This window comes from Lolium perenne, chromosome 5 (assembly GCF_019359855.2).
Source record: "Lolium perenne isolate Kyuss_39 chromosome 5, Kyuss_2.0, whole genome shotgun sequence".
Lineage (NCBI taxonomy): Eukaryota > Viridiplantae > Streptophyta > Magnoliopsida > Poales > Poaceae > Lolium > Lolium perenne.
This window is the reverse complement of record NC_067248.2, coordinates 129311263-129327354: the sequence shown is the minus strand read 5'-3', so window position 1 is coordinate 129327354 and position 16092 is coordinate 129311263. Positions and strand designations below refer to the sequence as shown.

Below are 16092 nucleotides of genomic sequence, written 5' to 3'. Positions count from 1 at the left end.
GATTAGACTACGAGTCGTTCTTCTGGAGTTTATTTGCAGATTTACCTCATTGTAAAGTAGGAGGTTGTACTGATCTTCTGTAACAGAGTCTGTATGTAATTCTATAGACATACCTTGGACCCGCATATGTTTCTGTTGTACCACTCCGAGCGATATAATACTAGTGGAACGGTGTTTCATTGGTGTTATGTCAGACTTTCATACTACACCATGCAGTGGTATGCCGGGTCACCACAGCCCGCTCGACCCAGATCTGGGCCTAGGCGAGGCTCGTAGGGGCTCGGCGGCCGACCTGCGTTTGGCACGCCGGCGGCGCTCCCTGGAGGAAGAGAAGGCAGGGCAGGGGTGGGTGGGTGGCGGCGGCACTTCGGTCGGCCAGCTGCAGCGTAGCAGCGGGGCTTTACGGGCCTTTTTGGGTCCGGCCGGGCCAGTTCGGGCTTGGTTTGCCTCGTTGCCTCGTCCGGTTGGCTACCGCGAAGGCGGTGGAGGCAGTTCCCTCCCGCGTGGCTGCGGTGCTGCTACCCCCGTCCCTGCTGCATCCCTTTTCTTCCTCTAGGCCCTGCTCCGGTGAACACAGTTAGGTGGCGATGATGGCTACAAGACCGTGGTGGCGCGTGCTGGTGGGCGGCATGTTAGGTGGAGCACGTCGGAGCGTCTGGGGTGGTCGGTTTGGTGGTCAGGAGAAATCCATGTCGGCATGCTCGACACCGACGCGGTGAACGCCTGCGGGTGTCACCTTGCCTTCCTGAAGGGCGTCGGGTGTACCTCCTCCTCAATCCCCTCCGCGTACCGGGGGAAACCCTAGGACTAGTCCGGGCAACAGCGGCGTCGTCGTCGTCTACTTGGTGAAGGTGTTGCTTGGTATGCGGCGCCTCGGCGTGATAGGAGCGTGGTGGTACTTCTTCGGAGGGCGCAGCGGTTGCGGGTCGTCATCGTTTTCGTCGATCTGCCGGTGTCGGCATTAGTTTTTCTTTCCTTTCTTTGTCTTTTCTTTTGGGCTTGGTTGTGCTGCGGCCTCAGCGCATTCGTTGTATCGGGTCGTTTGCTATATTAATATAGCGGGGCGAAAGCCTATTTCGAGGAACACAATTTAGCGTCTCCAGAAAAAAAACACATTTACATCTTGGCGTCGTTATCAAATTATCAAGCACATATCAATCACAAAATCGTGCAGATTTCAAACATATGTAATCGGTTGATTATTTATCTAAGATTTATTTGGTAAATTTTTATCGCAAGTGGGCTAGTGCCCAATTTTTTTATTTAAAGTGTGTTCATCATCCATTTGTTTTCTGCCGCCACTGAATTGAAGAGCACATGCTCACCTCTATTCTCAATCTTATTTAACCCTAGAGCTAGAGGGAGCTGGTGGTGGCTTTATGTAGAAAAAAGAATTCGCTACGCTGGGGCAAAGTGGTAAATTGGGGTACTACGTCTTTTAAAAAAGAGTTTACATGGGTAGCAAAGTACTACCTCCGTTTCAAAGTTTAGGACTTATATTTTTTTGAAAAGTCAAACCAAGTAATGTTAGACCGAAGTTTTATAAAAATCTATCAATAGTTATGATATTTTCTAGATACCATATAAAAATATTTTTTTATTGTATATTTAATGATATTGATTTTGTATTTTACATGTTAATAATTTTAGTAAAAATATATTAAATTTAACATAGTTTAACTTTCTAAAATAATACTGTATAACTTTTGTGTAGTAAACTGTGGACAGACAGGTGCCCATCTCCACCCTTAATCTTCACCTCAACAACCGTGTGGACCATGGTTACGTCCACTATCAGTCAAATTGCTCTGCTTCAGCAACTTCGGCGACAGCCCGCGTCCTCCCTTACGCAGCAGCTATCCAGGTTAGTTTTTCTTCGCCGCTTGACCACTCTCCATTAACAGGCATGAATGAAAATCCTAAAGTCGCGCCTGGTTCGTTGGTAGGATTTTCAGTCTCGCTTGTTTCCATCCTAAATCGCAGGGGCCATCGAGGGTCCCCAAATTATTCCGCTGTTTCTGTTGTGCAAAGCTGTCGATAATTACGCGGGGGAAAGGAACCAGACTTTCCAAGCGGGGCCAGTTATTCTCCTTCAGTTTCAGGCCTATGATTTGGCATCAGGTAGTCATTTTATGTGAAGTCAACGCGATTTTGATGGTAACGAATCTGTGTTCGCTCAGAAAATCTTACTTAACCTAGCCAGTTGATTTAGTGGTAAACCGCAAGATCTCTACCGTGTTTTTCACGGGCTGTTCCCTCTCTATATTTTTAGTGCGGAATTTTTTTGTGTTTATGCAAGGTTGGGAGAAATGGAAAGGAGTAACTGAATCGGTTAAACCAGAAGAAATGGAAACGTCCACTTCATTCGGAGACGAAACCTTCATACATCAAGTCTGAGTACAGGTAACAAACAACTGGCCTCAGAGGCATATTTCTGTCTAGTTGTATCATTCCGCACTTACTCATGTATTTTCTCCTGGGAACAGTTTCTCGGTAATAGCATGGATCATACAAGTGGGGTGCCAGATCTGTCTTTCCGTTTATTAGATGAAATTACAGATGGTTTCTCTCCTGACCGGAAACTTGGTACTGGTTCCTTTGGAACAGTCTACAAGGTAAGAAGGTTAACAAGATAATATGGTACAGTTTGATACAATTATAAAGAGTAGAATTATGTGGTGAATTAGTTGGTCAGTGCACACTTTTTTCTCTTCGTCAGAGCATTAGTCAATTGCTACATCCAGCACATGGCTACAACTTAAGGTAAATTAAACAAAGTACTTTGATGTTTAATAGGGAGTGCACAGAAATGGGAAGAAGATTGCTGTGAAAGTACTTCATGACAGGATAACACTTGACGATAAACAGTTTATTAATGAGTATAACAACCTTACAAAGCTCCAACACCACAATATTGTGCGGTTGGTTGGCTGCTGCCAGGAAAATAGAAAAGAGTATGTAAATTATGAAGGAAGACTTGTCATCGCTGAACATATAAAGAGGGTGCTCTGCTTTGAGTATCTGCATAACGGAGATCTCGACAAGTATATATCTGGTATGATGCTCATAATCTGCTTGCACTGTTATTTGGAATAAAAAGGCAGATGATTTAATTTATGTTTCAAGATATTATCATCTTTTTTTTTCCTATAGATGAACATCACGGACAAGATTGGAACACACGCTATATAATAATTAAAGGCATATGCAATGGTTTGAAATACCTTCACGAGGATTTGGAAGTTCCGATGTATCATTTAGATTTAAAACCAGCCAATATATTGCTGGATGAGAATATGGAGCCTAGAATTGCAGACTTTGGCTTATCAAGGCTCTTCGGAGAAGAAACGACACGAACTATGACAAGTACTATTGGAACACTGTAAGCTTAATATTGTTCATGTCAAATAGGATTTCTGTAAGTGTAAGTTCTTGGTTGCATAAACTGTGCAGTAACAACCTATATGGTCTCAATCTCATGCAGTGGGTACTTGCCACGGGAATACATTGAAAATAACATAATTTCAAATAAGTTGGATATTTTCAGCTTGGGTGTTATAGTCATAAAGATAATGACTGGACGTTCAGGTTACTATAAGTGTTTTGAAATGCCACCCCAACAGTTCATTCAGCTGGTATGGGAAATTTTATTTGCATTTGTCATTATCTTTTGAAAATTTGCTATTATTTACAAATTATCCTATGGTTTTCTCATGCCATTATGTGTGTTCTACATCAACAGGTACAAAATAATTGGAGAAATAGGCTAAAGAAACCAACAGATTTTGAAGAAGTAAAGAGGTGCATCGAAATAGCATTACGTTGTTTGGAAGTCGACCGACGCAGTAGGCCGACTATAGGAGAGATTGTCCATCAGCTAAGTGAGACTGAGATTAGGATCCACAACTTGTCCACACAACCTCCTCATTGGTTAAGAAACGACTCAGTTGCATTAGACAACAGTAAAAACGTCCCAGTTTCCTATGATAAACAACGAGGAAACGACTCAGGGCCATCCATGCAACAAGCTCCTCCTGTACTGGTATTTTACTATATACGCCGTTTATTTCCTTATCATTTTTCTATCAATTATAATATAATTAGGTTCAAACATACTGCACAAGGAAAATGCAGCCAGGAAAATACAATGCCATGGCTACGATACATCACACGAGAGCAATGAACCTGAAAACGTGAAAATAGTTTATCACAAAAAAATTAATATATGAAAACAGTGAACCTCTGCAAAAATAAAAATATTCTTTTTGTGAAAATACGTTGATATTGTTTTCCTTAGTTAGCTTAGCATCTAACACTGTCGGTTTGTTCAACATTAAGACAAGAAGAAAACATGGTAATTTTTCTTTTTTAGATGAACATGGTAATATTTCTGGTTGCAGGCTATAGTGAATGAATTGAAAAAATGCATTCCATTTGGTGTACCCCTCCTTGAGCTTGGGCGTGGCGGTCTGGCTTCTCCTCCTAAATTGACCGCTTCCTCAAGGTACAGTTCTTTCAAAAGTAAGACTTTGTACAAACTCATAGGAGCACCGACATTCAGGCGCACCTGGGTCTGCACAAAATATTTAGCATGATGAACAAATGCTAGAAAAGTTTTACATGTATATATTCTTCTACTGTTTGCAGAAAATCACCTCAAAAATTGCAAATTTGCGAATCACAAGTTCAAACTTCAAAGAACCAATAATTGACTTTTTTTGCACAGGACACATAACTGAAATTTCTTGCACGAAAGTTGCAAATTTGCGTATCACAAGTTCATTCATTTACATTGTAGTTTTTTATAGAATTGTTTGGCCCTTGTAGACATGTTTTTCAAATTTGACTTAGATCAGGTGCACCTATATATGCTCGGGAACCAAAAGTTTCATTACGGTTGGACTGCACTTCTTACTGCCATAGATAGGAATTCAGAGACCACCGATTAAGAATACAATATCCCATTCATCCCTAAATAACTGTCGCGGATTTAGGCAAAATATAGTCTAAAATATGTCTAGGTTCCCAGAGGGAGTAGAAGATATTTGTGGGGCGGATGTGAGCGAGAGCTGGAACCGTGTACGCATTCTAAAAGTAAAAGTAGAACCAATGTCGTTGTGAGCAAGGGATGGACACAAAGAACGTGAATGCAGTTCAAATGTTTGGCATCGATGAATCCAACTCGAACACGACATAAGGGTCTGCAGTATATGGAACAATGTGTACTCTGATTTTGCGGGGGTCCGCAGTTTGGGGCGTTGGTAGCCTGCATACAATTTGTGGCTCACTGCGCCAGCGAGATGCGCTCACCTACGCGTCGCGAACGAGCCATGGACCATGAAAGCCGGGTCGTTTGGTAGGTTGTGCGGCCTTTTGCGCGCCGAAGAAGGAAGTCAGGCCCCATCGTTTGGTTACATACGAGCCCAGTTCTAGCCTCACCATTTATCCACATAGTGACCTTATCTCTCACCTCTTTGGCACGTTGACGATCACGAAGGCAGACACCACCATGGCACCGCCGTCACGCCAGTCAAAACCATCACCACGTCGCCGACCACGAAGACGAAGAGCACCATGACACCGCCGGTCACAAGGATGAGCACGTCGCCGACCACGAAGATGAAGACCACCATGACATTGTCGGTCATGCCGGTCACAAGCATGGGCACGTCACCGACCACGTAGATAAAGACCACCATGGCACCGTCGTTCACGCCGGCCAGAAGCATCACCACCTCGCCGACCACGAGGACGAAGACAACCATGACGCAGACGGTGACGCCGGCCACAAGCATCACCATGTCGTCGACCACGAAGATGAGACCACCATGACACCATCGTCACGCCGGGCACAAGCATCACCACGTCGCCGACCACGAAGACAAACACCACCATGACACCACCATTCACGCCCGTCACAAGCATAACCATGTCGCCGATGACGAAGCTGAATACCACCATGACACCGTCGGTCACGCCGGTCACAAGCATCACCACGTTGTCGACCACGAAGATGAACATCACCATGCCGCCACCACCTTGGATTATCACCTCTCACTTCTCACATATCATCACCACGTCGCCGTCTATGAAGATGGCAAGCGAGAAGTTGAGCAAAAGTACTCCAAATTATACTCACACATACGTCTAGAGAGTCATTTATTTATCCGTCTATATCCATCAAAACAAAAACCTTTCAACATGAAAGTCATGCGGAATGGTGAGGTGAACCCCCTCAAAGGAAATTTCAAACAGTTGAGCGTGTGCGATGAATTTGGCAAAATTCGTTCAAAACTTTATACACGAAATTAACGATTTACGACTGACGAAACTCGAAACCGATTGTAGGAATTGATTTCTATAATCAACACACATCTTTTTCATGTACAGCTTATTTTAATTCGAACTATGTTTGTGTTGATATGAGGAGAGGGTGTGTGGAGTAGTGTAAGGGAGAGTGAGCGTAACTTAGGTGCAGTTGTTGCATCGGTGGAGCTAAGGAGGCGCGAGAACGGGCCTGTCCCCGGAGAAATTGCCATTCCGACCGTTCCTCCAGGCTGTTCCGGGGGTGCTTTGAGACCGGTGCTATGCAAGAACGGCACTCAGTCCAGGCAAACAAACGGGCCGAAAATTATTGGCCCGATGCGAGCCAAGGGGCTCACAGGCTACCAAACGTGCCCTTGCTTCCTTCATTTTTGCTCCTCTAGTACCATCATTTTATTTGACCTGTTGTCAAATTATCATTCTTGTCCTTTACAGTAGCCATCTATTGTTGCTCTGATGGAACAAATTATGTTAGATTCAGTAAAATGCCAATTGAACAACACAAACTCACGACTCTGATCATGTTTGTGTTCAGACTAGGGCCGGGCCTGGCGGGTGCTGCTGCAAGTGGATCAGGCTCACTTCCGAACGTGGAACTTGAAATGCTAGTACTCCAGGGTGAGTTTTTTTTTTTAAATGGGCGCTTTATTACTCGTAATAAGCAATTACACCCGATCTCTGCATAGCTGAGATGCGCACAGCCGTTCAAAGAGTCTCAATAATCTGGAGTGCTAAAAGTCACATCATGCAAGGCCCGGATCGTACAGTTTGATGCTCTGTCAGATTTCTTGCTGTTGAGCCTCATTGCTGCTATTGGACTCCTTTTCAGTTCTTATTAATCTTGTTCTGATCCATGGTCCTCAATTTGCTTCAGTAAACGAGACGAGGCACCCTCCCAAACTGGCTGATGAAGTTTGTCACCTGGAAGGGATCTCCAAAGACAGTACCACCCGGGAGGCGGAGTTCCTCTGGGGGCTGCGGAAGTACGTGCTGCTCCTGGCCACGCTCGCCGCCTCCGTCACCTACTCCGCGGGGCTGAGTCCGCCGGGCGGGTTCTGGCACGACAACGTGGACGGTGGCGTGCTCCTCGCTGGCGACCCGGTGCTCCAGGTCACCTACCCCCGCCGTTACAACGCCTTTTTCTACTGCAACGCCACCGCCTTCGTCGCCTCCCTCGTCATCGTCAACCTTCTCCTCTTCCGCTCCCGCTGCCACCACCGCCGCTGGCTGCGCGCGCTCCAGGCCACCATGATGCTCGACCAGTTCAGCCTCATGGGCGCCTACGCCGCGGGCAGCTGCTGGGACGAGGCCATGTCTACATATGTCTTCGTCCTTGTCGCCTTAGTCGCCTTCTACGTTTCCGCCAAAGTCCTGACGGCAGCGTGGAGAGCACGCGCAAGTACCTCCTCATCTTCGCGACACTGGCAGCGACCATCACGTACCAGGCAGGTCTGAACACGCCTGGCGGGTTCTGGCCGGGAAGTCAGGCCAACGACCACGTCGCCGGCAACCTCCTGTTCAGCACCCACCACCCGCTCCGCTTCATGGTCTTCTTCTACTCCAACAGCACCACGTTCGTCGCGTCGCTGGTCATCGTCATGCTGCTCATGAGCAACACCGTGACGCGACACGGATCCCGTTCGTGCGCGCTCTGGGTGTGCACGGCCACGGCCATGGTCGGCCTCATGGTTTCCTGAGAGAGGATTTTTAGAGCAGGTGCGTCCTGCGCACCCTATGTACAGTCCGCTCTGTAATCTAATAAATCCTCTTATCATGTCTCTTTCTCTCTCTAATAAATCTGACAGTTTTCTCTCTTTCTCTCGTCATGCATGGAACCTCTCTTTCACTCTATGCATGTTCTCTGCCATATGAAGAAAGAAAAAAATGATAAGAGGAAGAGAGGATGTGCATGAATGTCAGGGAAGAGGGTGTGCTGGATGCATCCCCTCCACTACAAAACAAAACTAAAATTATATAAAAGCAACTTTTGAGAGAGTGAAGGAGAGAGATGAGGGGCTTGGTGTGAGAAAGAACAATGGCAACTTTTTAGAAACGAAAGGAGAGAGTACAGAGTAGAGAGAGTTAGGAGGAGGAAAAAAACTTGCATGAGAGAAAAGGTCAAACCCCTGTTTGGACATATGCACTAAACACTGCTAATGAAGTTACATGCAACAGCTGGAGGAATCTGAGAACCAACGGTGCTGATATGGGTGCGCAGGGCGCACCTGCTCTACTCCACTTTTCCCGCCTCAGGGAGCTCCTGGAGCATCTACGTTGTCGCGCTGGTGGCCGCCGTTCTCTTCTACATCGCCTTCCAGGCACTCGTCTTCTGCTGCGAGCCTAGGAAGAATGTGATCCACGATGCGCAAGTAGCGCTTGAACGGTACCTCAAATTTGAGAGATTGGAGCAGCAACTTCAGCAGCATCAGCTAAGTAGAGCATCCGAGCATGGCGATTGCGACGCCCACCAGATTATCAGGAAGTCACGGATGTATCTTCTCCTGCTCGGCATTCTTGCTGCGAGCGCCACATACCATGCCGGACTGAACCCGCCGGGTGGTTTCTGGCAGGGTAATGCCGCCAACGGTCACCACCACTACCTCGCAGGCGACCCTATCCTCTACATCACGTATCCCTGGCGATACCTGGCCTTCTTCTACTGCAACGCCACCGCCTTCATCGCGTCGCTGGTCATCCTCATCCTCCTACTGAGCAACATATTCAGCACCCAGGGGATCAAGTACTGCGCGTTGCATATCGCCATGATCCTGGACCTGTTTGGTCTCATCGGCGCCTACGCCGCCGGGAGCTGCCGGCAGGTGTCCAAATCTGTGCACGTCTTGCTGCTCTTCCTTCCGGTGTTCCTCTACGTCGGCATCCATGTCGCAGTGTTCATGTTAGAAGTGTTCCCGTCTTGGGCGGCATGGCGCCAAGAGTGGAAGGAGAAGATGGAACAATCCGCGCCCGGCTGGCTCAAGGAGGTGTTCGAGCCCGCCGATGAGGAGGAAGAGGAGCGCACGCTGGAGAAGAGGCGCAAGCTTCTGCTGCTCCTTGCGATTCTCGCGGCGAGCCTCACCTACCAAGCCGGCATGAGCCCGCCGGGCGGCTTCTGGCAAGAGAGCAAGCCCGGCCACCATGTCGCTGGCGACCCGGTGCTCAACGACCAGGGCCTGTCAACGACAACTACCAGCGCCGATACCTGGCCTTCTTCTACTGCAACGCGACGGCCTTCGTCGCGTCCCTCGCCGTTCGAAGATCTCGACGACAGGGCTACGGTGCCACGCGCTGCGGGTTTGCGTGATCCTCGACCTCGTCGGGCTCTTGGGCGCCTTCGCCGCTGGTAGCAGCCGGAGGGTGTCGACCTCGATGTACGTCCTCGTTCTCACAATCGCAGTTCTGCTCCGTTCAAGACGGTCTTGCGGACAGCTTCATGTCAAAGATCGGCGCCGTTCAAGACGACGCCAGAGACAACGGGCTTCCGTCCACGGCAGCCGGAGCCCGATCGCCGCGCGATCTTTGGGACGAGAAGCTGCCCAAGTACCTATTGCTGCTCGCCGCGCTCGCGGCAGCCGTCACGTACCAGGCCGCGATGAGCCCGCCCGGCGGCCTCTGGGGCGACGGCCTGACAGAACACGTCGCCGGCGACCCGATTCTGGCAAGCACCTACTCGCGCCGGTACAAGGCCTTATTCTACTGCAACGCAACGTCCTTCATGGCGTCCCTGGTCGTCATGGTCCTCCTCCTGATCGAGAGGGTGAGCAACACCCCGCCGGCGCTGTTGGCACTGCATGCCGCCATGATCCTGGACCTGTTTGGCCTCATGGGCGCGTACGCTGCCGGGAGCTGCAGGAGGGTGAGAACGTCCGCGTACATCTTGGCGCTTGTCATCGGGGTCTCGGCGTACATTGCCGTGCTGGTCGTGGTGTCCATCGGCGTCGCTGTTGGCCCAGCCCCAATCGCCGAGTTCTTTCCGACGTTGACGAAGACGATCCGGCGAGACGGGACCTGCACACGCACAGCAAACAAGCCAAAACAGCAGCAATCCACGTACGATCAGCTAGCTCCAACTCACGCACACGGAAAAAACAATGTATCGCCACAGGCCCGTATCGAGCCTGTTATTTTTTCGTATTGATTCTCGATGTGGTGTTACAAGCCTAGCTATTACATAGATTATATAGTACCTAGACTAGCTAACCGACTCGGGGCACAACTCCTAGATCAGAACGGAACACGTACACTACTCGTATACGTACGGCACACGTCGCCGTGCCGGCGACGGAGTGATTATCGCTAACAATCACCCCCTAAGCACGATGTGCCGGTCTTCACAGCTTGGACGCCGATCCTTCGTCGCATCTCCAAGAACTTCAGTCGACCCAAAGACTTGGTCAGAATATCTGCAAGCTGATCATCGGTGCGAACGTAGTTGACTTCTATCTTGCTCTCCTCTACACACTCCCGTATGTAGTGATACCGCGTATCAATGTGCTTACTCCTGTCATGGTGTACCGGATTCTTGCACAAAGAGATTGTGGACTTGTTGTCAACATTAAGCACCACCCGTTCCGCTTCCTCGTTCATGAGGTCACCGAGTAGCCTCCCTAGCCACACACCTTGACACGCCGCGGTTGCAGCTGCAATATACTCAGCTTCACAGGAAGATAATGCAACTACCTTTTGCTTCTGTGATAGCCAACTTACGATGCTATTTCCAAGGAAATATGCCACGCCCGAGGTACTCTTACGGTCGTCAACATCGCCTGCCATGTCGCTGTCACTATAGCCAAGTATCTTCACCTTCCCCTTCTCCTTCAAATAGACAACACCATAGTCAGTTGTCCCTTTGATGTACCTGAGTATATGCTTTACCGCTGCCCAATGTTCTGTTGTGGGCGCTTCCATGTAGCGACTCACAATGCCAACGGAATAGGCTAAGTCCGGTCTTGTGTTCACGAGATACCTCAAACTTCCGACCACACTCCTATACTCCGTTGCATCAACCGCGGGTGCTTCACTCTTCTTGCTTAGTTTAAGCCGAGGTTCCATTGGAACTTGAGTTGGATTGCAATCTTCCATGCCACAATTCTCGAGTATTCTCTTCGCATATGCCTCCTGGCATAGTGTGATCTCGCCCAGCTTTTGTTGCACCTCGATCCCAAGATAGTAGGTCAACAAGCCTAGATCACTCATCTTGAATAACTCCTTCATCTGTAGCTTGAACTTAGCAATCTCCTCCTCATCCGCTCCGGTTATCAATAGGTCGTCGACATAGATGCCAACTAGTAGACGATCCCTTCCTTGACCTCGCTTATACATAGCATGCTCCAGTGGGCTCTTCTCGAATCCGAGAGAGATCAACGTACGATCAAGCTTGATGTTCCACGCCCGAGGGGCCTGCCGTAGCCCGTACAACGCCTTGTGTAGCTTCAATACCTTGTGTTCCTCTCCTCGCTTGACGAATCCCGGTGGTTGCTTTACATAGACTTCTTCTTCCAACTCCCCATTCAAAAACGCGGATTTCACATCCATGTGATGCAATTTCCAAGATTCTTGAGCTGCGAGAGCGATAATTAATCTCACCGATTCCATCCTTGCAACGGGAGCGAACACTTCTTCGAAATCCACACCTTGCTCTTGCACGTAGCCCTTGGCCACTAGCCTTGCTTTGTGTTTCACCAAATTCCCTTCGGCATCCTTCTTGATCTTGTACACCCACTTGAGACCTATGGCCTTTTGGCCGTTGGGTAGATCGACAAGCTTCCATGTATTGTTGTCACGGATCGACACCAACTCCTCATCCATAGCACGACGCCAACACTCCTCCGTGTTTGCGTCCTCGAACTTCGTCGGCTCCTCGGTGAATAAACACCGACCTTGTCCTCTCCCTCGCGCACGCGTTGTGCCAAAGGTCTCCGGCGGATAGAATTCCAGTACGCTTCGCAATTTTTCTGGAGTCGGCGGACGTCTCCTTTCCATTGCAGTAGAAGGAGACCCTGGAGCTGACGTATTCGCGCTAGCTTCTGCGTCGGCAAAACCTTCACGAGCTGACGAGCTGCCTGCTGGCGACGTACAATCGTCGCGCGTGTGCGGTACTGAACTGGAACGTCCTGGTGATTGAACAGCACCACGTCCAGATGGGCTTGCCGGCCTACTAGCTGAAGCTTCAAAACCACCTCGTGGACTGCCTGGGTCTTCACCCGGCCTCCCTGGCTCCTCCCAGTCTGGGCCGCGCGCCAAGCTCCGTGAGCTGCTGCTCGCTCTGCCTGCTGGCGACGTACAATCGTCGCGCGTGTGCGGTACTGAACTGGAACGTCCTGGTGATTGAACAGCACCACGTCCAGATGGGCTTGCCGGCCTACTAGCTGAAGCTTCAAAACCACCTCGTGGACTGCCTGGGTCTTCACCCGGCCTCCCTGGCTCCTCCCAGTCTGGGCCGCGCGCCAAGCTCCGTGAGCTGCTGCTCGCTCCAGGACTCCTGTACGGAGAGCTTCCTGGCGGCTCGGTCGAGCGAGCGCTCGACTCGCTGCCGTTCCGCACGCTGTTCCGATCGCTAGCACCATCAGCACCATCAGACGTAGCGCTGCTGCTCGCGCCCGGACCTCCATCTTCTGGATCAGAACCAGCGCCTGAATCCGTAACGCCCCGCGACGCTGTTTCTTGATCATCTGCATGTGAATCGCTGTAAACCACAGTAAATATCTCGTTTGAGATCGACTGTACCGGTTCCGCGGAGCCCCAATTCCATGATTTCTCCTCCTCGAAGACGACGTCGCGTGTCACCACCAACTGTTTATTCACTGGATTGTACGCGCGATACGCCTTCGAACCGGCTTCATAGCCGATCATGACCATTGGAGTACTTCGATCCGCCAACTTGCTAGTATGCCCGGCCACCGTCTTCACATGCGCCACGCACCCGAAAGTGCGAAGATGATCAACCGAGGGCTTGCGTCCGTACCATGCTTCGTACGGTGTCATACCAACAACGCTCTTAGTTGGCGCCCTATTCAGCAAATAGACGGCCGTCGTGACCGCCTCGCCCCAAAACCTGCCCGGCACGCCTTTGCTTTTCATCATGCTACGTGCCATGGCCACCACGGTTTGGTTCCTTCTCTCCACAACACCGTTTTGCTGCGGTGAATATGGCGCGGTAAGGTACCGCTGGATCCCATGAGCTTCACAAAACGCCTTGAATTCATTGGATTTGAACTCCCCACCCCGATCGGTACGGAGGGCCTTCAACTTTGCCTCGGACTCCACCTCGGCCGCCATCTTCACAATCCGAAACGCTTGCAAAGCTTGATCCTTACTCTTCAGCAACACAACCCACATGTATCTACTGAAGTCGTCGACGATGAGCAAAAAGTACTTGTTCCCGGCGGGGGTCGCCGGCGTGATTGGTCCGCATAGGTCTCCATGCACCAACTCAAGAACCTTGCTTGCTCGATATTGTCCCTCCCTTGGAAACGGGGCTCGCCTTTGCTTCCCAATGAGACAACCGTCGCACACCTGCTCAACATGATCAACACACGGTAAGCCACGTACCATCTCCTTCTGTCCAAGTTGCCGTAGAGCCTGGAAATTAAGATGCCCGTAGCGCGCGTGCCACCTCCATGCCGAGTCTTCCATGTTTGTCATCAAGCATACCGGATCCACCCGATCCAGGTTGAGGATGTAGAGTCGATTCCTCGCCCTCTCCACCTTCATGATGAGTTGCCTTTGACGATCATACCCCCATAAGAACTCGTCCTCGATCACGATCTTGCATCCACGCTCCGCGAGCTGACCAAGACTGATGATGTTGCTCTTCAACTTGGGGATATAGTACACATCCGTGAGTACCTTGTGACCGCCGTTCTTCAACTCAAACAGGACAGTGCCTCGCCCTGCTATCCCAACGGTCGATCCATCGCCGAATCGAACCGTTCCTCCCACCGAGAGGTCTAACTCAAAGCGAGCCTTGTCGCCGGTCATGTGGTTGCTTGCGCCTGTGTCGAGGTACCAGACATGCCTCGCTGTCCTCATCCTCGCCTTGTCATGAAGGAAAACCTTGTCTTCCTCGAGCGTGACGATCTCCCTAGCCGGCACATGCGGAGTTGATCCAACATTGTCCATCAGCTCGCATACCTCGAGCATCAACATCATTGGTCCATCATCTCCTTCCTTCGCCAAGAGAGCCTTCTTCTCCGGAGAGTTGCGACACTCCGATTTGAAGTGACCGAGCTGGTTGCACTTATGGCAGCGAAGATTCTTTTTATCGAACTTCTTCTTAGGCTTCTTCGGCTTCTCATCCGACTTCTTCGCCGGGCGGGAGGCTTCTTGATAACCACCGCTGCTTGATGCTCCATTGCTCTTCTTCTCTCTTGCGGCCATTGCCTGCCACTGGGCGCGCGTAAGCATCACGTGCTCCTCCACTTTTGCTTCGCCGCCGTAGGTGATCTTCATCCTCTCATCATGCGCCTTGAACCGTCCGACCAAATCGTCCATCGTGAGAGTCTTGAGATCGACGCACTGCTCGATCGCCGAAACAACGGGCAAGTAACGCGGCGGCGCCGCGCGTAGGAAACGCCTTACGATCGAGATCTCCTCGAGCTTCTCGCCCAGCGCGCGAATCCCATTGACCAATGTAGCGACCCTCGAAGCGAAGGCGTCCAGCTTCTCATCTACTCCCATCTCCAGGTTCTCGTACTGCTTCTGCAAGGTTTGTAGGGCCGCCTCGCGGACACGCGCATGACCAAGATTCAGCGTCTTGATCGTCTCCCACGCCTCCTTTGCAGATGTCTTCGAGATTAGGTGCTGCTTCACGTCCATCGGCATCACCGAGCAGATGGCCGTGAGTGCCTGTCGGTCCTTGCGGTACTTCGGCGCGCCCTTCATGAACTCGTCGCCGCCCGGATCAACAGCCTCCCAGACTTCGTTGGACTCGAGCGCCCACATCATCGTGGTCGCCCACACCGTGTAGTTGTCGCGGATGTACTGCGGATACTGCGTCGACACCGGCGCCGCGGCGCCGGAAGACTCGCCCACTTCCTTCGTCATGACCTCCCGTTACTAAGAGATCCTTCACGAGGCTCTGATACCAATTGTTGGCCCAGCCCCAATCGCCGAGTTCTTTCCGACGTTGACGAAGACGATCCGGCGAGACGGGACCTGCACACGCACAGCAAACAAGCCAAAACAGCAGCAATCCACGTACGATCAGCTAGCTCCAACTCACGCACACGGAAAAAACAATGTATCGCCACAGGCCCGTATCGAGCCTGTTATTTTTTCGTATTGATTCTCGATGTGGTGTTACAAGCCTAGTTATTACATAGATTATATAGTACCTAGACTAGCTAACCGACTCGGGGCACAACTCCTAGATCAGAACGGAACACGTACACTACTCGTATACGTACGGCACACGTCGCCGTGCCGGCGACGGAGTGATTATCGCTAACAGTCGCGCGGTGGCTGAGAAGCGCCATGGACAAGCTGGCAGAGCAAGTGACGCGGTGCTTCTCGGTGCATGATCTCTAGGCTACCTGGTACCATGGATCCCAGATTTGGTAGATGGAGTACTTTGTTACGACTTGTGTATTCTCTGTAGCTTCTGAACTTCTGTGTTCTCTGTAATTTCTGAACTTCGGTTGGGATCCCAAATGCAGTTTCTGAACTTCTGTTGCGATGCCAAATGCAGTTTCTGAGCATCCGATGGATCCCAAATGCAGTTTATGTTGTCATCATGCAACTATTTTAGAACAAATTTAGGTAAATGGACAG

At 50.3% G+C, this 16092-nt stretch overlaps 1 pseudogene; it reads left to right on the top strand.

The window, feature by feature from the left end:
• Positions 1-1734: 1734 nt before the first annotated feature.
• Positions 1735-16019, top strand: LOC127321602 (uncharacterized; annotated as a pseudogene).
• Positions 16020-16092: the final 73 nt, after the last annotated feature.